This window comes from Tamandua tetradactyla, chromosome 10, assembly GCF_023851605.1.
Source record: "Tamandua tetradactyla isolate mTamTet1 chromosome 10, mTamTet1.pri, whole genome shotgun sequence".
NCBI classification, from domain to species: Eukaryota; Metazoa; Chordata; class Mammalia; order Pilosa; family Myrmecophagidae; genus Tamandua; species Tamandua tetradactyla.
The window spans coordinates 81,058,922-81,082,246 of NC_135336.1; positions in this window are offsets into that span (position 1 = coordinate 81,058,922).

Sequence of the window (23,325 nt, forward strand, 5' to 3'; positions counted from 1 at the left end):
AGTCCATGTTCATTCTTAGTATATGGATATCAAATTTTCTGTGCACTACTTGTAGAGACTATTTTTCCTACTGAGTGGACTTGGTACCATATTCTGAAATCTATTGGCCAAGGACATGAGGGGTTATTTCTTAAATCTTAACTTTATTCTATTGTTCTGTAGTTCTATAGGTATGCCTTTGTTCCTGTACCATACTGTGTGGATTAATGCAACATTTTAATAAAATTTTATAATGCAGTTCTGTTGAGATGTATTCATACACCATAAGAATGATCCAAAGTATGCAATCACTGGCTCACTGTATCATCATATAGTTGTGAAAACATCCCTATGATCAATTTTAGAGCACTTACTTTACTTCAGAAAAGAAATAAAAAGAGAAAGCAAACCCTAATCCTAATCCTCCCATAACCCTTCTCTCCCATCATTATTGACTGATAGTATTGATTTGGTACATTTGTTATTGTTGATGAAATAATATTAAAATATTACTCTTAACATTTGTTCATAGTCTTCAATAAGTAGATTTTTTTCATATAGCACTTTACTATAAACTCCTTGTAATAGTGTCATACATGTGTTCTAGTTCACAAAAGGACTTTTTTTATATTTGTATAGTTAAACATAACCATCATCTCCTGTAAGATTCATTGTGTTATACATTCCTATGTTTTAAACTCCAACTTTTCTTCTAGTGATGTATATGACTCTAAACTTCCTTTTTCCACCACATTTAGACACCATTCATGACTGTTAATTATTCTCACAAAAGCACACTATCATTACCTCTATTCATTTCTGAACATTTAAGGTCAACCTAGTAAATACTCCTCACATATTAAGCAACAACTTCCCATAATTTAGCCTCATTGCAAATCTTTTTTTTTTTTTTTTTTGCATGGGCAGGTACTGGGAATTGAACCTGGGTTCCTGGCATGACTGGCGAGAATTCTGCCACTGAGCCACCATCACACCACCCTGTATATCCTTCCAACCTACATTTTATGTCTATGATTTTCCATATTATAATTTGTTCATTTCAGTGAAATTATTCAAGTTTCATTGAAGTTGTTGCATTCTTCAGGACTTCATTCCTTCTTACTGCTGAATAATAGTCTATCATATTATATAACTCATATTGATTATCCATTCATCTGTTGAGGGACATTTTGGTGGTTTCCATCTTCTAGAAATTGTGAATAATGCTGCTATGAACATCGGTGTAAAAATGTCTGTTCATGTTCCTGATTTCAGATCTTCTCGTTATAATGCAAGTTGTGGGATTATCAGGATGTTAGGCAACCCTATACTCAGCTTCCTGAGGAACCACCAAGCCATTCTCCACAGTTGTTGTACCATTTCACATGCCCACCAGAAGTGAATGTGTCTCAACATCTCCACATCCTCTCCAACACTTGTAGTTGATTACTTCTTCAATATAGAAGGTGTGAGATGATATCTCATTGTGGTTTTGATTTGCATTTCCTTAATAACTAGTGAAGCTGAGCATCTTTTGAGGTTCTTTCTAGCTGCATATTTCCTCTTTGGAAAAATATCTATTTATGTCTTTTAACCATTTTTAAATTTGGTTAAAAATGTTAAAAAAGTGTTTGTCTTTTTATTGTTGAGTTGTAGGATTTCTCTATATATTCTGGATAAAAATTCTTATTTGATATGTGGCTTCCAAATATTTTCTCCCATTAAATCATATGCCTTCACACCTTTTTAACATAGTCCACTGAAACACTGAAGTTTTCAATTTTGAAGAGTTCCCATTTATCTATTGTTTTTTGTTTTGTTTTGTTTTTTAATTCATTGCTTGTGCTTTGGATGCAAAATCTAAGAAACTACCACCTAACACTAGATTTTGAAGAGGTTTCCCCACATTTTCTTCTAGGAGTTTTATGCTACTGGATTTTATAGTTAGTTCTTTGATCCATTCTTAGTTCATTTTTGTATTGGGTGTGAGATACAGGTCCTCTTTCATTCTTTTGGTTATGGATATTTAATTATCCCAAAACTGTTTTTTGAAGTACTTTCCCAGTTGAGTAGACTTGGAAGCCTTGTGAAAAATTAATTGACCATGAATCTAAGATTCTATTTCTAAATTCTCAGTTCAGTTCTATTGAGTGATATGTCTAACTTTATGTCAGTATCATGCTGTTTTGACCACTGTGGTTTTATAGTATGCTTTGAAGTCAGTCAGCATGGTATCTCCCACTTAATTTTTCTTTTTCAAGATGTTTTTGGCTGGTCTAGCCCTTACCTTTCCAAATAAAATTCATAATTAGCTTTTACATTTCTGTAAATGGGCTGTTGGAATTTTGATTGTTATTGCATTCAATATGTAGGTCAATTTGGGTAAAATTGACATTTTCATGATATTTAGCCTTTTAATCCATGAACATGAACTATCTTTTCATTTACTCAGGAGTTCTTTAATTTCTTTTAGCAGTGTTTTGTAGTTTTATGTGCACAAGTTCTTTACTCCTTAGTTAGGTTTATTCCTAGATATTTAATTCTTTTATGTGCCATTGTAAATGGAATTTATTTTCTTGATTACATCCTCAGAGAGCTTATTAGTAATGCATAGAAACACCATAGATTCTTGTGTATTGATATTGTATCCTGTCACTTAGCTGAACTTGTTTGTTGGCTCTAGTAGCTTTGTTGTCATTTTTCAGGATTTTCTGAATATAGGTTCATGTCATCTGCAAATAATGGAAGTAAGACTTTTTCCTTTCCAATATGGTTGCCTTTTATTGCTTTTTAAATTATTTATTTATTTATTTTTGCCTAATTGCTGTAGTTTTTACTTCTAGCACAATGTTTAATAGCAGTGGTCACAATTGGCATGCTATCTTGTTCCCTATCTTAGATGGAAAGTTTTCAGTCTCTCATCATTGAGTTTGATGTTAGCTGTGGGTTTTTCATTTTTCCCCTTTATCATGTGGAGAAAATTTCCTTTGATTCTTACCTTTTGAAATATTTTTATCATGAAATAATGCTGAATTTTGTCAAATTCCTTGTCTACATCAATTGAAATGATCATGTGTTTTTTTTTTCCCTTTTGATTTGTTAATGTGATCTATTACATCACATGTATTGAACAACCCTTGCAAACTTGGAGTAAAACCCAGTTGCTCATGGTGTATATGTATTCTTTTAATATGCTATTGGATTCCATTTACAAGTATTTTGCTAAGAATTCTTGCATCTACATTCATTAGGAAAAAAGGTCCAAAGCTTTATTTTCTTGTATTTATCTGGCTTTGGTTTCATGTTGATGTTGACTTCATAGAGTGAATTAGGTAGTGTTCCCTTTTTTCAGTATTTTGGAAGAATTTGAGAAGGAATGGTATTAATTCTTCTTGGAATACTGGTAAAATTCACTTGTGACATCATCTGGTCCTGAGATTTTCTTTGTTGGTAAGTTTCTGATAACTGATTCACTCTCTTGAATTGTGACTGCTTTGTTGAGGGCTTCTATTACTTCTCAAATCAGTGCAGATACTGTGTATTTTTAGTAAGTTGTTCATTTAATAAAAGTTGTCTATGTTTTGGCATACAGCTGTTCATAGTAACCTTTTATAACTTTTCTTTCCCATTTCTTTGGGGTCTCTGATAATATCCCCCTCTCATTTCTCATTTTATTTACAGATTCTCTTTTTGTCTTTGTTAGTGTAGATAAGGGATTGTCAATTTTATTGATGTTTTCAAAGAATCAACTTTTGGTTTTATTGATTCTCTGTATTATTTTATTCTCCATTTCACTAATTTCTGCACTTATCTTTGTGATTTCTTTTTTCTGCTTGCTTTGGGATTAGTTTGTGTTCTTTCTTAAGTTTCTCCAGTTCAGTTAGGTCATTGCCTTATCTCTTTCTTAATTTTTTTTTTCATGGGCAGGCATCGGGAATCAAACCTGTTTCTTAATTTTTAATGTAGATGTTTAGAGCTATAAATTTCCCTCAGCACTGTCTTCACCACATTCCATAAGTTTTGACATGTTGTGTTCTCATTTTCATTCATCTCAAGATATTTACAAGTTTCTCACAATTTCTTCTTTAACACATTGATTATGTATGTGTACTTTAACCCCCATATATTTATGTATTTCCTGGTACCCTTCTAGTTATTGATTTCCAGTTTCATTCCATTGTGATCAGGGAAAGCACTTGTATAATTTCAGTATTTATAAATTTATTAAGACCTGCTTTGTGACCCCACATAGGTCTACCATGGAGAACGTTCCAGTTGAGAAGAATATACATCCTGCTGTTCTGGGGTGTGATGCTCCATATGTCTGTTAGGTCTAGTTCCTTTATCATATTATGTATACTATGTGTTTCTTTGTTGAGCCTCTATTTGGATGTTCTATCTGTTGGAGAAAATATTGTTTTCCTGTGTTCCACCATAATGGTTGAGTCTTCTATTATTCCATTCTGTGTTCGCCACGTGTACTTTGAAGCACCATAATTAGGAGCATACATATTGTTGCTTGTTATTCTTCTTGGTGAATTATCATTTTTATTAATATGGTCTTTCTTTATGTTTATATCATTTTTGCATAAAGTCTATTTTATTTGATATTAGCTTTTTGTTGTTACTGTTATTGTTGTTATGATACATTAAGAATAACTTTTTCCATCCTTTTGCTTTCAACCTTATTTTATCTTTGGCTTTAAAATGAATCTTTTGTAAATGACACATAGATGGGTCATATTTTTTATTCATTCTGTCCATCTGTGTCTTACTAATTGGGTTGTTTAATCTATTAACATTCAAAGTCATTACTATAATGGCAGTTCCTACCTCAATAAGCATATACATTGGTTTTTATATGTCAGATCTATTCTTCCCTCTCATTTTTCAGCTTTTTAGCTATCTTTACTAATATTTTCCAATTATTTATCCTTCTCCAGACACTGTCTTTTCTTTTGTTTTTTGTTAGCAGAATTCACTTTATAGTACTCATAGGGCCAGTCTCTTATTATTGTATTCTCTCAGATTCTGTTTATCTGTAAATATTTTAAACTCTCCCTCATTTTTTGCTGGATAAAGAACTATTGGTTGATGATTTTTCTCTTTCAGTATCTTAATTATATTGTAGCCCTCCCTTCTTGCTTCCATGGTGTCTGATTAGAAATATGCACTTAATCTTATTTGGCTTTCCTTGTATGCAGTGGATCACTTTTCTCTTGCTGCTTTCAGAATTTTATCCATCTCTTTAGCAATTGACAGTGTGTTGGGGTCCCTGTATTTGCATATTTATGGAATTTCTAAGGGTTGGGAAATTTCAGCCATTATTTTTTAGAATATTCTTCCTGGCCATTTTCCCTTCTTTTCTCCCTCTGGGACACCCGTCCTGCTTTTATTTGTGTGCTTCATTTTGTCAGTCATTTCCCTGAGACCCTGCTCATTTTTTTTTCTCATTTGTTCCCCATGTATTCTTTCGTCTGTTTCAAATTCAGTTGTTTTGTCTTCTAGCTTGTTGATTCATTTTTCTGCCTCTTCAAATATGCTTTTCTGAATCTCCAGTATACTTCTAATTTCCTCTATTGTGTCTTTTATTTCCATAATGTCTGTTATTTTCCATATATTCTTTCAAATTATTTTTTTATATTTTTCTAGTGTTTTCTTAATTTCCAATATCTCTCTATAAAAGTATTTCTTCATTTCCTTGAATTTATTCTGGAGTTTTGTTCAAGTATCTTTGATTAGCTTTTATAGATTTTGAATCTCCTCTAATTTTTTTGTTTCTTTGACTGGGTCATTTCTTCTTGAGTTTTAATATGTCTTGTGAATTTTTGCTGATACCTAGTAATCTGATTATCTTCATGGCTATGTTCTGCAATTTGGTTTGTCTCTTTTGTCTAGGATTGAGATGTTGCCTGGGTTTGTGTTAGGGCACTCCTTTGACAGTTGGCTTGCCAGTATTTTTCAGCCAAAATAGAGCCAAATGTTGACTAGTGTGAATATACCTGTGGTCTCAAGGGTCTCATAGAGGCCCTTTGATTTTCCCCTGCACTTTCCAGCTTTCCCAGCAGAAATCACTTTTGGTTATTTAATCATCTTCAGAAGGAATTTATCTCCTGGAGCCCTATACTGACTGGGCAAGGTTGAAACTGTGGGTTCCTCTTCTCTCCCATAACTGGCAAAAATCTGGCTTAGTGTGAGACTGTACCCATTCTGTGTTTGTGGCAGAGTAATCCCACAACCACCTCAGTCTAGAGCCATATCCTGGGCAAAGCTTGGGTCATCTACTGCTGTTTCCTCAAGGGTGGGGGATGGACACCACAATCCATGGCTAGAATTACTGTCTTTGCCTATGAGTTCTCAGACTCTTTGTCCCTTACTGAGCTGGGCCCTGAAATGTTTTCTCCAGTCCTTGGGGTCCCCAACTGGTTGATTTGGATAGTTTCTACCTGTCTACTTACTGCTTTGTGGGGAGATTTCGTGGTTCCTTCTATAATCTTCCATTTGGAAACTCTTCCTTTCTGCCCTTTAGTTTTCTGCCCTCCCCAACAGCTTGAGTCCTGCCATGGGTCCCGGTGGGCTTAGGTCTCGGGGTCTCGATATAGGTGGCAATCTGTTTCACTGTCTCTATCACAGTGATACAGGCTGCTGCTTCTGAGTACTTCCTGAGCTGCATGGAGCTGAATGAGGTGGGAGAGGAAAGAACTAGCCCTTTTTGGATGGAAGTTTCCTGCCTGATATTTTTTATTTTCTTTGATTCAGAATTTTTGAGATACTTCTCCAGTCTTTTACTTCTTCCAGAGTTCAGAACAAGGTAGAATTGTACCTTTTATAGTTGAATCTCTTAGGAGAGGTTTTCATTAGCCATTTTATGTTGCCATGTTGATGACATCACACTCTAATAAGTTTTAATATCAGGAAGTATGAGTCCTACTTCATTTTCCTTTCTAAAAATGGTTTTGGCTATTTGGGGACATTTACCCTTCCATTAAATTTTAGGATTGACTTTTCCATTTCTGCAAATAAGGCTGCTGTAAATTTGGGATTGCATTGAATTGCTTTGGGTGGAAATGGTATCTTAACAAGATTTAGTATTTCATATAATAGACATGCAATATCCTTCCATTGATGTAGGTATTTGATTTTTTTAACAATGTTTTGTAGTTTTCCATGTGTGTCTTTTACATTAAAGTTTACATTGTAGTTTTCCATGTATAAACCTTTTGAATGGTTAAATTTATTCCTAAGTAATTATGGTCTTTTTTTTTAGTTTCTTTTGTCAATATTTTTTTCTTGATTTCTTCTTCAGATTATTTATTACTAGTTTATAAAAATACTAATGATTTTTGTTTGTTGATTTTGTAGCCTAAAACATTGCAGAACTCATTTACTAGACCTAATAGATTTGTTGTGAATTTTCCAAGAATTTCAATATAAAGGGAAAGTTTTAGTTCTTCCTTTCCATCTGGAATAAGTTTTTCTTTTTCTCAGCTAATTGCTCTGGCCACAACTTTCTGTGCAATACTGAATAACAGTGGTGACAGTAAGCATCCTTGTCTTTCACCATTAAGAATGATATTAAGTGTGGATTTTTCATATATGCCCTTTATTATGTTAAAGACATTTCTTTCTGCCCCTATATTTTTGCTTTCTTTAAGGAGGTAGAAAATTTGTTAGATAAACCTGTGAGAAGACATGTAGGCCCTCTTGCAAGAAAAGAAAGATGAAAGGCAAGAGACAATGGGCAATGTGAGGCCATTTGCTTTTATAGTTTAGCTTTACTTACTTCCCCTTCCCCTTTCTTGTATAGAGCTTTCTCCTACTCTCTCTTCTCTCCAGGTCAGTGCCTAGTGGTAGATAACACATTTGGATTGGTTATTTGGCTCCGCTGTTTGCTGTAAATGATTCATTCAGGTAGGAGTCATTTGGCTCCAGATGGGTTGGCTGCCATCAGGTGTTTCCCATAAGTTGGTAGGCCCTGGTCAGGGCATCTGTGGGGATATCGGCCCTTTTGGTATTGATTAACTATCCTTGTTCAAGGGCCCCTTCACATTTCTTTTTCTTTTCCCTCTTGCCCTGATCAAGCCTGCATCAAATTCTCTCTCAGAAAGTTCATGCCCCTTAATCTTAAGGGTTGCTAAGGGACAAAGGTCTGTTTTCTGTAGCTGCTTCCTGCTTGTTAGAAGGTTTAGGCCCTGCATGACAGAGTGTAGAACTTTTTGGCTATCTTATTTAAATTGAAAGGATAAGAGTCCAGAGGGGCAGTTGTAATGGCTGAAAATTCTTGCACAAGCACTGATTTGGTGTGAAAGACTTCTAGTCTGCAACAAATAAACTGGTGAGAAGCTTAAAAAAGCAAGGGTTGATCAATAGTAGGAGAGGGATAGAAGTGAGTGGGCTTAGGAAATGCATGAGCAAGAGAGACTGGGGAATAGGGGAGGGAATGACCATTTTCAGGTCCAAGAGTGGATCTTAGCTGGGCAGTTCATTCTTGCTCAACTGGGGAATAAGAGGGCCCATGTGCCAAGTTAAGGGGAGTAGGAATAAGGCTTATAAGGGGCTCAGTTGATTGATTGTGGCTTTGGCGGCCCTGCCAGCCTGTTATTTCCTCTAGAGATATTAGCATTATTTTTCATTGCCAGGGCAATGGATTACAGCTATTTCTGTCAACACCAGCATGACATTTCAAAAATGAGTATTTCCTTTTTGTATTTAATTGAGGAAATAACCTTGCTATTTCTACACCACTGCATGAGCAGAAGGACTAGGAAGACATACCCTTTTCCCTTTCTTAGTTCTAGATCTCAGGTGAAGGCAATCAGTTTTGCTTTCTGAGTTATAATCCAAGTTTGGCTTCACTCTAGTTTGGGTAACTATCACATACTTTGTTTTGTTTTGGGTTAATGAAGTTACTTTCAGAAATAAAAATATTTGACAAATTGCAGCAGAAATTTCATCCTGTTTACCATTTGCACATCTACTAAGGTTATATTAATTAACAGATAGAACATAAGTTTTTACACTTGCCTTGTTGATTCTTTAAACTCCTTTTTTGTTGAAGATGAAGTTTTCACTTATGTCTGCCACCTGTATTTTTAGAGAAGTTTAAAGTAGTGTAACTGACAAGTAAATTTGTTGTTATACTGATCAGTATTAGGATGTAACATGGACAGTGAGAACATTGCCATGTCAGTAGGAATTTTATACAATCTCTAACATTTACACAAGTTTAACTTAACAGAAGGGTAAAAATTGTAATATTTATTATGTTAAAACATTTTAGCATCTCACCTGTACAAGGTAAGAGAACAAATCATTTGTAAATTGTCTTTTAAGAGTGAGTGAGAAGGCTTGTCCATGGAAATAAAGGTTAACATGAACAATAACAAATGATATAATTATGATAGGACATAAAAAGTTTACCTATTAGAAAGAGTACTCAGGTGGTTAAGAAAAACTTTTTATTACCTTTTGTTAAGAATAGACTAAAAATTTACATTCTCCTAACAAATGAAATTAAATTTCCATTTTGTATGCATACAGAGTTTTACAGAAAAATTGTTTTAAAAATTATAAATAGGCTTACTGAATTTTTATTAGCATTGAATATTATAGAATTTACTTTCATAAAATTTTTACAACTTTTACAGATAGCAGTGACTAAGAACTGTATCTTAAATTTGCCACAACTTTCCATATCTATTTAAGACTTGTAGTCTTGTACAATAAAATTTACTTATATATTAGAAATAGGTTTGTTTACAAATATAACATTAGGATGGCTGTGTTCTGAGGCAATTGAAGGGCAGCAAACTTTTCTGCTAAGGCATTTTTAAAGATATGAGATTATTTTGAAAACCTTGGGGCAACATCGTCTGTTCTAGTTTGCTAGCTGTCAGAAGGCAATATAACATAAATGGAATGACTGTTTAATAGAGGAATTTAATAAGTTGCTAGTATATAGTTCCAAGGCCAAGAAAATGTCCCAATTAAAGCAAGTCAATAAAAATGTCCAAATTAAGGCACCAACAAGAGATTACCTTCACTCAGGGTTTCTCTCTTGGCTGGAAAGACACATGACAAATGTGACAATATCTGCTAGTGTTCTCCAGGCTTCTTGTTTCATGAAACTCCCCCAGGGATGTATTCCTTCTTCATCTCCAAAGGTCTCTGGTGCTGTAGGCTCTCTGCTTCATGGTTCCTTGTCATTCTGTCATCATTCCTGCTCTCTCAGAATCTCGAGCTTTCTCCAAAATGCTTCATCTTTTAAAGGATTCCAGTAAGTAATCAAGACCCACTTGGAATTGGTGAAGTCAAATATCCTTCTACTCAAAAGTTAATACCCACAATTGGGTAAGTCACATCTCTGTGGAGATAACCTAATCAAGTTTCCAAACTGTAGTACTGAATAGGATTGGAAGCAATGGTTTCTCCCACAAGATTGATTAGGATTAAAAAATGGCTTTTCTAGGGTACATAAATCCTTTTAAGCCAGCATGCCATCTATGTCTGCAGGGCAGAAATTTCATTTTTAAGTTTCCGCTATTTAAAAGCAAATAGGTATTGAGAGTTAGGGAGAAGAGAGATACACAAGAGCATCCATTTTTAAGATTTAGGATTGAAAATGTGAATGCGGACAAGGCTATCCAGCGAGCTTTCCCTGGGATACCTTTGCTCTATACAGACAAGTTTAGTTGCTTAAGGATTTTTGTAGGGACTGTCAAGAGACCTCAGATCTTACAAGGGCTTTGGGAGAAACAAGGGATACACACTAGTTATGTTTTCTAGTGTTATGATGTCTTCCCGGGAGTAAAGGATTTTCCTTCCTAGAAGAGGATGAGGTATTCTGGGACAATGAGAAATTGATGGGATATTAGGATGTTTTTAAGCCTAGGGAGGATGGGAGAGTGAAGATTTTAACTTTACCTTTACTATCAACTCCCATAACTAGCAAGAGTGGAGGTAGGCCCAGAGTGACAGTTCATTACAGAGTGGCTCCAGCTCCAATGTTAATTAGAAATTAATAATTTTACCTATCACATCGAGTGTCACCTGGGGTTCCTCTGGGCTGGTGAGATGTGAAGTCAGCAGAGCCATACAAGGCCTTGGGCACCATCAGTTTTCTTCACACTTGCTGAGACCATGGCTCAAGGGGGGCTGCCCTGCCCCCTCTGGGAGACAGTGCAGTGTCTGGGCCCAAAGCCTATGTTGGTGGCACCTGAGGCAAAGCCCCGGTGGGTTTCAAGGTTGAGGGTTGTCTCCAGGCTTAGGGCAGCCTCTTTAACAATAACTTTCTGACTCACAGTTGAAGCAAAGCTTTTGAGACTTGACGCCACAATTTGGGTGACCTTGACAAGACAGCATGCTGTTAACAGTAACAGCAACAAGCTGGACTTGATTTCCTGGTTATTGAACACGCTGCAGGAAAGAATTCAAAGGGCCCAGCACAGAGAGGAAGCAGATAGAAAATTTGTGAAGGAGCTTGATAGAGAAGGCCTAGAATGCTTTGATGAGACTGTTGGTAGAAATGTGGACTCTAATGATACTTCTGTTTAGGTCTTACACAAAAATGAGGAATGTGCCATTGCAGAATGTGAGGAAGGCGTTCTTAGTGGTTGGAAGGCAGAATTTGTTAGTGATAAAATTGGATATTTAGCAGAAAAAAAATCCCAAATTAAATGTGGAAAATGCAGTCTGGCTGTTCCTTGCAGATTATGGTAAAATGCAAGAGGAAAAAATATAAGTTGAGATCTGAACTCTTGGGTAAATAGAAAACAGAAATTGTTTGTCTAGAAAATTCTGGAACTCCAGAATGTAAGATCCCAGTGAATAGTGCCCCAGATGAGGATTTAGGCAAGCCTGGAAGCACTTATCCATTTCAGAAAAAGCCAGGATTGGAGATCAACTCCAATCCAGAAAGGACTTGTGAAAAGTCCTATTGTCTGATGGTTATGATCCCTGCATCCTGCATAGAAAGTGTGGATATGTATAAATGAAACCACTAACAGTTTGGACTAAAAGGGACAAGAAAGGGACAAATTGGGGGAAAAATGGCTTTAGTGGCAGAACCATGGAAGCTAAGGTCTGGACCCAGTAAATTTTGATGCAAGAGCATGGATGCAACCACACACGTAGAGAGGGTGAGTTTGCCGCAAAAGAAGAGGGTGGACCTTTTGCTTTGTTGCTCAGCAAGATTTGTGCCACTTTTGGCTTTGGAGAGGGTGGGAAGCATAAACCTGGGATTTGGGATTGGGGCGAAGGCCTGGCTTCCATCCTTTTTTAGTTTGCTACATCCCAAAATTCAATATACCAGAAATGGAATGGCTTTTAAAAAGAGGGATTTATTAAATTGAAAATTTACAGTTCTAGGCTGTGAAAATGTCCAAATTAAGGCAAGCCTTTAAAGATATTCAAATTAAATCATCCAAGGAAAGATACCTTTGTTCAAGAAGGCTAGTGATATTCAGGGTTTCTCTCTCAGCTGGAAAGGCTCGTGGTGACATCTGCTAGCATTCTCTTTAGGAATTTTAGATGACTTCCCTAGGACTCTATCCATTCTATTGGCTCTGTCAGTTCTGCTGGCTCTAAAAGCTTTCTCCAAAATGGTTCCCTCTTAAAGAGCTGCAGTGAGTAACCTCACCTTGAATGGGTAGAGACATGTCTCCATGGAAACCGTCTAATCAAAAGTTATCACCCACAATGTGGTGGGTCACATTTCCATGGAAACAATCAAAAAGCTCCCACCCAGCAATACTTAAAGAGGATTTAAAATTTTGGCTTTTCTGGGGTATATAGCAGATTCATACCAGCATATTCCGCTCTTCGGATACCCCAAAAGACGTAATCTTATCAAACGCAAAATACATTCATCCCATAACAATGTCAGAAGACCTTAAACCATTTCGGTAACAACACAAATACAATATAAAGTTAGAAACAGTACAAAATATTGTCAACGTCAGCTACAGGCATGGTCTGTACTAAGAAACAAGTCTCCTCTGATCTAGACCTGTAAACTCAAAACAAGTTATTTGCTGCCAACATACAAAAGAGAGATAATCATAAGATACATATTCCCATTTCTATAGGGAGAAATTGGAAGGAACACAGGAGTCACTGGACTCAGGCAGTTTTGAAAAACTGCTGGGCAAACTCCATTAGATTTTAAAGTCTGAGAGTCATTTAGCCTTGGGGCTTTGGAAAGTACCGGGCCCACCCTTTCCAAGGGTCTATGCAGTGGCCTGCCTCTCTCTGAATGCAACATTGAGGGGCGTTGGGGATACCACCTTTTTCACAGCTCCACCCTTTCCAAGCATTGAGGCCACACCTGCACTCTCTGCCATCTCTGGGGCAAGCACTTTACCCCTTCAGAACAATGCAGTAGGAGCCAGGCTCTTCAATCTCCAAGGAACATGTTCTACCCTCTCCAAAGCCTGAGGAGGCACAGATCTTCCATTTAATGCAGTAGCAGGCCCACCCTCAGGGCAAACTCAGCCTTCAGGACAAACTCACCTTCTCTAAGTGCTCAGATGGATCTGTTCTACTGGGCCATCTTCTTGACTTCAGACCTTAGGTTCCATAGTTCTGCTGCTGAAGTTATTTTTCTCCAATGTGCCCCTTTTCTGACCCTCCAGACTAGCAGTGATTCCATTTATAAAGATCCCACAACACTCTTGTTGGTTTCCTATGCAAAAGGCTGGAATCATGCCTGTCAGAGAAAAGGACTTTCCACAAATTGTTCCCGGATAACTCCATCTCCAATCCTGGCCTTTTCTGAAACAGCTAACTGGTTCTATATTTGTTTAAATCCTCACGTGGGGCACTATTTTCTGGGTTGGCAGGTTGGGGGCACTTAGAGCATGGGGAGAGCAGGTCACAGGCTTTAGGTGTGTGACGTGTGGGGTGAGTGGCAGGTCATGGGGCTGTGCTGGTAAGGGTAGCATGCCCAAGGAACATGGCTTGGCTTACTTCCTAGACCCTATCTCCCTGTCTGTGCACTCCTGAGTGTTCTGGGCTTCTGCATTAGGCTGTTTGCACCAGCAGGATGATCTTTGGTTCTCTGCTTCTCAGTTCCTCAGCTTTTGCAACCAGGGCTACCCTATGTGGTGCAGAAGACCCTCCCCGGTCATTTACACTCTGGAATCATCATCTCAGTAACCCACCCATCCCTTTTCTAGCTGTTCCTTGGAGCTGTGGTGAACTTGACCTCTCACTTACCATGCATCATTTTTGCTCCCAATGTTCAAAGAGCAATTCTAAGCATTGTACCCAGGTGTCCATTCTAGGATGCTAAACACTGAGTCGTAGTAGAATGCTCCTCTGGTAATAACAAGTCATACATATCATTCTGGTCCACCCACCAAGATCCACAACCTAATTATTTTTAGGACTCAATATTCAGGTCTTTGTTTATCTGGGTGTGCTTGTCTTTTCCCTAATAGCTATATTATCTTAGTTTTGTTCTGATTCACTTGATCATCCTTATAGTTCATGACACACTGAATAAAAAGGGATTACAAACTGAGGAATATAAGCATCACTTTACAAGTCATCTGACCTAAATTAGGTCTTTACTGGGACTCTATATGAGAAAATGCTTTCTTAATGGAGAAGAAGTTGCTCTTGCTGAACAGTTTATTTAAGACAAATGTAGATATTCAAAATCTTCAGGGTTTTCTATCTTGTGGTCTCTATCCTGGGATTCAAGATCCTGTGTCCACAAATTTTAGAATCTTCTTCAGCATAGGAGATTCACTGGGGCTTTTCATAAAATATTGTTTATTGCTTTAGCACCCTCATATTTCAATTCTGGGCCTGAGTTTCAGTAAAGCTATCTCTCATAACCAGGAGGATTTTACAGTAAGGTAATTTAGACCTATTTTCTATTACCCTGGGTTTCTAAAACTGTTAATAAAGCTTGACTAATTGTACATTCCTTATTATTATATCCTACATAAAAAGTGTGCTTTTAACATTAAAAATGAAACATTGTTTCATGTTCAAGCTGTACCAAATTTTAGTCAACCTGTTGTGAAAATCTTAGTAATTGTAATGCTATGACATGCCAAGAATTACCTCTGCTTCATTTACCACCAACAGTGGAATCTTTACTGGGGGAATCTGGAACCACCCCACTCATTGAAGCAATAAAGGCCACTCCTGATAATAATTGTTTTTGCCTTGGTTTTCTTAAAAGGAGAGCCTGATATAATGATTTGCATATAAGTAATTTGTTTCGGAAATATTCCAGGGATCAGGAGTGAGAAGCCAGAAAATGTGAAATAATGACACAGGGAAGAAGGGAAAGCCAATCTATGGGTTTCAAAAATATGCTTTAAAACTGTCTAAGGAGTGTTAAAAGAGTAGTGTTTATTTATTGACATTCATCCATCTTGGTCATGGGTTATACTATGAGGTGTTAAAATATTTACACATTTATATGGGAACCACACCCAGATGACTGTGCAGCCTCCTCCAGGTATGCTGAGAATGGTGGCAGAAAAGCTCTAGGACATAACTAAGAGATACATGATAAAGCTGAAGTGCCAAAGTTGAAATAGTATATCTGTATGCAACTAATTGTGAGTGCAAGAGAAATCCAATGAGTGAGTGTGGTTGGAGCAAACTGATCAGTCAGAAAAGTGACAGAAAATGTGACTGCAAAGTTAAGCATGGGTGAAATCATATTACACCTTGGATTTACAATTGTATTTGAAATTTAATAGAAAGTAATTGTTTGAGATCAGAAGGAAGCATTATCTGATTTTTATTCTGAAAGATGGTTCTTGGTGCTATGTGAAAAAGAAAGAGTATCAGTAGGGTGAGCTGAAGAAGTCTGTAAAAATAGTATAAACAAAAGGCTGGCTAGAATTAAGTGGTAGCAGTGGAGGTTGTGATGATCCACTGGATCTAGGGTGCATTTTGACTAGGTCCATCATGTACTGTGGAAAGAAAGAGATGCCGTGAATGTGTCTTGGACTATCCCCCAGTCCTCAGTTAACTGGGTGATTTGGGGGATAACTCTGATGGTAAAGTGGAGCTTGGCAGTCATATGAGAATGTAGAAATCGAAGTTCAAATTTGAATATGTAAAGGATGATTATTTGAGTGACATCTAAATCGAATGTTATATGGAAAGCTGGATATAAAAGTAAATCTTGGAGACGAATTGGAGACTGGTGATATAAATTCATAAGTAATTAGTAAATAGATGATATTTGAATCCAGAGGACTATGAGATCATTAGGAAGTTTTTAAGTATGTGGAGAAAAGGAGGAAAGTTCTGAGTATTTATTTTCTAAGAATTCTAATGTTTATTAATTGGAAAGAGAGTCTAATATTTAGAGGTTGAAAAGGAATGATAGGGGAAAGATTGGCCAGTAAGTTAGATGGAAAACCAGGAGGCTTTCATGTCTCCGAAGTCAAGTGAAGGGTGAAGGGAGGGTTTAAGAGGGAGGCTCTGTCAACATTTCCAAATATTGAATTAAAAAATGTTGAGATTAGCATGAGTAGTTTCACTGGATTGATCTTTTATGTTTCATTGCAGAGATAAAGAGAGAATGAAAGGGAAAGCTACCCATAGCATTCACATTAAAAAAATCTGATTCATATAGCATCAAGTTAAATTAATATTCAATTGATCCAATGAAGAATATATCATAGCAGGAGAAAAAGTACCTAATTTTACAACGAGAAAGACACTGAGTATGCAAAACAGTATGAAATCTAGGGTACCAAAGGAGAAGATGACTTTGGATATAAGCAAGGCAATGCATCTATCATGCCAGAAGGAAAAGACTGTACCCACAGATTCCACTGGGTTGTTATAACAATATCAGAAATGATCTTCCAATTGTTCCTAATTTCTTAATCAGAAAAGAAAGATGCTAGCTTAGAATGATTATGGAAGACAAGTGAAGCATTTTCTCACTGAGTGACTAAGCAAATTTGCCAGGATATGTAATAGCCATCCCATTTTTGGGAATGCACCTGATGTTTGTGTTTATAAATTTACAGTGAAACCAGTCAGTATGATTTTGTATGTGGTATGTATGTGTGTAAATATGTGTTAGTGTCATTCCAGTACAGTGTGGTTACCTGCTTATAGAGAAATGAGTTTATCTAGACTTGGTGTTTGATTATGTAAGTCATGGGAGTGAAATTGTGGTTATGTGAGAGGTGGTGATTATATCAATATACCAATTAATCCAAGAGAGGACAAACACAGAAAAAGTGATAGGGCTAATAAACTAGGGTTCAATATGGGATCGTATTTTGTTTTGTTTTTTTTAAGCGGGGGAATTAAAGGAAATAAATTGGTAAGACCATAACTGAAATTCAGAGAAGAGAAAACATGAATTTAAATTTCTGAAGGTAGGGCAGCAATCAGCAATGAAAAACACTACCGTATGACAAAACCATATTATGGCCTGTGAAAGAAGGAAATGTTATTGTTGATGAAAAGGTCAAGAAATTGAAGGGCAAGAGAGTTGAATAGATGATAAATATGTGAATTAATGTGTTGCATTTCCTACATACCTTGTGGCTATTTGGTCTTTCACTAAAAATAAAAAATATTCAAATGAATACAAAAGAAGAGATTCTGTCTTATTTTTTTAACATATTGTGATAGATTGCATAAATGACCACTTTTTTTTTTTTTACTTTTATCAAGACATGGATTCTATTTCTCCAATGGTTAAATCTGGGATGGCTGTGTCACTGGGATTTTGTTGGTCGAACATTACCTAAAATAATGAAAGCAAAAACTTAGAAAGTACTTGAGCATTACAGTTTATCCTCTCTTGAAGCTTTTTTAACTTCTCAATTACCATGTGAAAAATCTTGGCCTATTCTGCTGGATAACAAGAAATGTGTGATCCAGTCCCCTCCAATTTACCAGTAGCTTCCAAGGGCCAGCCATGTGTGTGAGTACATCATCCAGCCATTAACTGACATGCTGGAGCATAAACTAGCCTTGCAGAGAGTAGCTGGGCTGCCCCAGTCAAGAATGACTTCCTAGCCAACCCACAGAATTAAACGCCAAATATATCATTATAGTTTTAAGCCACTAATATTTTGAGCAGTTTATTCTGTAATACACAACTAATGGAGATACTGAACTTAGAATTGACATCAGTTTTGGGAATCTGAGGAGGTGGGGCTGGAAAAATGGTGAGTGAACTGTTCATGGAAGTTAGAAAATCAATGAGGAAATTGGATGGTAAGTGGAAAAAATGTTGCCCCACGCTATTTTGTAGTAAGACAATTGGTGAAATTATTACCTGCTCTAACTTGGGCGGTAGCAAAAGTTGCCTAGTATACATGTCTAACACAGATTTGTACTTTGGGTGAGGAGGGGTGCAAGTAACCTGTCTCTTTTGTTTAACAGAAGCACATCCAAGGTCTAACTTTTGGCCAAACCTTGGAATGCAAGATTTTGGACTCCAATCTTAAGGCCAGGATTGGATGAGACTTTTGGGATCCTTAAAATAGGAGTCAGCATATTTTTCATGTAAGAGAAATATAAATAAAGTGCAACCTGAGGATGATTCTGTTGATTACCAAATTCCAGAGTTCTCTCCCATCTTAATGATTAGGTAGGAGTTAATGTTCCATCTCTTGAACCTTGAATGCTCAAGTGATTTTCTCTGACCTATAGTACTTTACTTGAAAATGTTTTGACCTGTGCTTCTCTATTGGAAATGGTTTTCCTTGTAGCCTTTGGAATTGTGCAATGGTCTTTGAAGAAGTCCAGCTAGTTTGAAAGATGAGAAGAGAAGTAAGACTCAGGTATTTCATCATCCTATACAACAACCTACAAAAGCCAGACATGTGAGTGAGGACACCCTTGATCATCTAAACACAAACTGACCCACCATTTATATGAGAAATTCCATCAATCATCATCTGAGAATTCTTGGACAAGAAGAACAATCAGCAGATTGATAGAATTGTGATCTGATTAAAAGTTAATATTTGAAACAATGAATTTTGAGATACTTCATAAAGTAAAAAGCATGTGTATCTCCAGTTACAATGAGATTTGAAACAACCATAGCTTTTAATTCAAATGTAATCATATGAGCACAGTCTTATAATTTGATATTTTTTCAGTCTTTTTGACAATGCAGTGATATAAATTAAAATACTAAAAATAAAACAGAATTACATAAATGCATAGAAATTTTATGAGAAATTTAAAATAACCAAATCCATCCTGGTCCTTCTATGTATTATAAAGAACTATATTTTCTCAAAATTGTTTCAGGCAAAAGTTTCCAAGAGTTGATTATATCCATAGTAATTGCACTGTAACATATGGGTTAACTTCTTGCTACATTCTCAGTCTATTTTCTTAAGGACAAATCTTATCCAAGAAAATAATCAATGAAGATTTGTAACATCATTCTATACCATAATTGAGGAGGATGTAAAGCCCTTTGAAATGATTTAAATGATTATATTTATGTCTATAATCTTATCATTATAAGAAAAAAAACATGCTCTTTCATGCTCTTTTTTTTCCTCTTAGGTTGCGATTTTACAGCAAATTATATGAGACATAGTACAGATATATGTTGACTTATCTTATGAAGATTAAAATACCTATTTAGCAGATTCACTAGAACTTTCTGTTCCAAACTCCTACCAACTAGATTTTGAATGGTCAGGGAGAATATAGTTCTTATGCTTTACAACGTTTTTCATGGGATATGTTATCAATTTTATGTCAATTTCTCTCCCTGGAGGAACTAGCATAATTTTGATTTTATATTGAAAATCAAAGAGGCACACTATAAAATAAAAGGGAATTTGATATGTTTTTCTCTCCAGAGTAACTGAAACATTAGGATTCTTATCAGAGCAGATCCCTGTAGAAGGCTAAAAGCCTGTTGTTGATCAGAATTTGTAAACTGTGTTGGTGTGGAAAAATAATAATGATAGGGCACTACTAAACATTCCCTTGGCTAAATAATGCATGGAATACATGTTGGCTTCCTTTGGTTTTAACTAATTGAATCAAAAATGAGATCCCTATAAGGCAAATTGTTAAAATGTAAAAGATTCTTTCATATTCTTTCAAGTCTACTGAAACATTTCAACTATATTTACCTACACTGTTGATAAATTAGATTCTTGGCTTTAGAAACCTGGGTCAAATGGAAAATTGCAGTAGAATAAAACAGGTCAGATCCAAAACTTTTCTTTCTTAAGTATTTCCCCAACATTTACATATACATTTATCCTGAACTGTACACCCTGACTAATACAGGCAAATTTAATTTTCATAGTTGATCAAGTACAAAATATATAAGGCAGCTCTAATCATGGAATGTTTATATGGGGTTTAATATTGATCAAAAGGTATATCCATTGAATAAGAAGAAGGAAAGACAATAATGTCAACTAATTGAAATAGAAGTTGAGTATTTAAGGATAAATAGTGAAGGTAGCTCAGATTTTCCAAGGAAAGCACATTAAATAAGAAATCAGTTGGAGTCTCAACTCCAACTCTATAGTTTCATAATTAATTTGAAACTCTTTATATAATATATATATATATATATATATATATATATATATGTATAAATATATATATATATTTTTTTTTTTCCACATGGGCAGATGTCAGGAATCAAACCCGGGTCTCCAGTATGGCAGGCGAGAACTCTGGCTTGCACTTTTAATATTCTTTTAGTCACAAGAATTGAAGCAGTCAAAAAGCATATTTTTCTGATCAGTTGGAGACAAGTATCCAGGTCAAAGTTGTAATTGTACATGTTCCCCCTTCCAGTTCTTTTGGATGAGAACCTTGAATTATGTTTCACTTGGAGGAGAAGCTGGAAGTCAATGGAACATGAAAGAGAGAGAGAAAATCACCATGTGAATTGCCATGTTACAGAAAAGCAAACTATCCATAGATAGTCACCAGCCAACCTAAAAAAAATGAGCCAGTAAATTCCCATTTGTAGTATTTATTTTAACAGAGGGAAATTAATGCATAATCTAGGGGAGTACTGAAAGCTATGTTTCATCAATCTTCCATTCTTTTTCTTAACAGCTGATATATTGGATCCCTCCACTTTACTAGGTACTATAATGTAATCTTCCATCATCCTGTTCTGAATTTTGGATCTAAGAACTCTCCCCCACTGCCTCCTTGCAAATTATGACTCAACTACCTTCACAGATGATGTACAAAAATTCTGTGATAAGAAAACAGTGTCATAAATATTGCAAAAGGTACAAATAAGTGACATTATAGAAAAAAGTAGATATATAAGATATATAGTTAAGAGTTCTAAATTTTAAAATCTATGAAAAACTAATGAATTTAAAAGAAGTATTTTTTTAGAAAATCATAAGTTAATAGATTTGAATCATGATGAAATATAAAACAAATACATCAAGTCCATAGTAAAAATTTTCTTACCACAAGAGACAATTGCAAGTGGTTTAAGGAATTTATTTAACTAAATATTCATTACTAAATCATGCTTATATCATGATAACTATCAAAATGGAGCAATATAATGAAAGTCAATAAAGTACTTATCCCTAAACCAATCCAAAGAAAATACCATGTGTTAGTAATTGAGTAAAGCCTCCCACAAAAGGTATTCTCAGTTCCCAACGCCTAGTCCTATGAGTGTGAACCCATTTATAAATAGGTGTTTTAAAATATTATTTGTCCAAATTGAATGGGTTAGGCCTTAATCCAATATGGCTGAAGTCTTTATAGGCAAAGGAAATCAGACAGAGAAGGCAGAAGCTATGGGATGCACCAGAAGTTGTCATCCAACAGAACATGCAAGAAAAAGGAGAAGATTCTGCCATGTGCATTGCCATATTACTGAAATGCCAAGGAACACCAATGCTTGCTGGCCAGCCCGAAGTTACTGACCTTTGGGAGGAAGCAAGCCTCCTAGACTTTCAAATTGTGAGCCAATAAATTACTGTTTCCAAGCCAACCCATCATATAGCATTATGTAACCAGTAACTTGACACACATATGATATCAGTAATAAATATAGAAAACATTTTAGCAATTATTATGGATGCAAACACATTCTATAAATAATATCTATTAATTAATTTAATAACATTAGATACGATGAAAATATTTGGAACCATCTCACTAATATCAAGAATTCATCCTACCAACCTTGTCTTGGAGGTCCAAGTGAATAAAATAATAAAGTGACAGAAAATAAAATATTTGGGAAATAAAGAGGCAAAAATTTTCACAGTTTGGGTGCATGGGTGATTCAGTGGTAGAATCCTCACCTTCCATGTGGGGGACCTGGGTCTTATTTTGGGACCATGTACACACACACATACACAAACACACACACACAATTGCCATAATTTTCAAAAAATCTTCCTATCTAAATAATGATTCAAGATTTGAACAGAGATGAACACAATAAATAAGAAATTTAGATGGAAGGATTTGAAATTAACTTTGAAGAATTAATGACATACCCTCAACAGAAATTTATGAGATGCAATAGAAAAGGTTATCATGCATGATAGTAGTAAATTCTATAAAGTACCTATGATTAAAACTTTCAGTTTAAAGACTCGATTGTAATACATAAAATAACACCAAAAATGCTAATATATACACTGTTTCTAACTGATCTTAATAGCAAGATATCTAATATTTACATAATGATTAATCCAGTTCAATTCCAATTCATTCAACTTAACAACCCGATTTTAAAATGTATTTTGATGATCAAATGTCCTGTAATACTCAAGATAATTTGTAAAGGAGAGCAAGAAAGCAGTATTTCCCTATTTGCTATAAAGATTTTTTTTTTTTAATTTAGGAGAAATTTCAAACACCGAGGCATTAACACACAACAAATATGTAGAGGAATGGGTCATAAGAGAGAATCAAGAAATAAAATGGTGTTGTTAGTAAGTGACCATAGAATAAAACTGACATAAGATATCAGAATAAAGATACTTTTCATAAAAACTGGCAGTAAAAATATTGATTACACATATAAAAACAAAATAAAATTTGTATTTACATTATACAAAAATCTTACATATATTAAAGACTGCCAATAAAGCAAACTCGTGCATGCGAAACTATTAAAGAAGATTTGCTTCCAATTAGAGTGAAGAAACATGAAAAGATTCTCACCCATCTCAACAGCAGTACATCACCAAGTACATACACTAATGAGCATCATCATTTCTTCTTAGAAAACAAAGAATAAGAGCTGGGGCTGCAAAATAAATCTTTAAACGATAAAATTATCCAGAAGAAATTGCTTTTCTTGGATGAATAAAGAATTCAAAGGTTGTATGATGCTGATGTATCCGGTGCCAT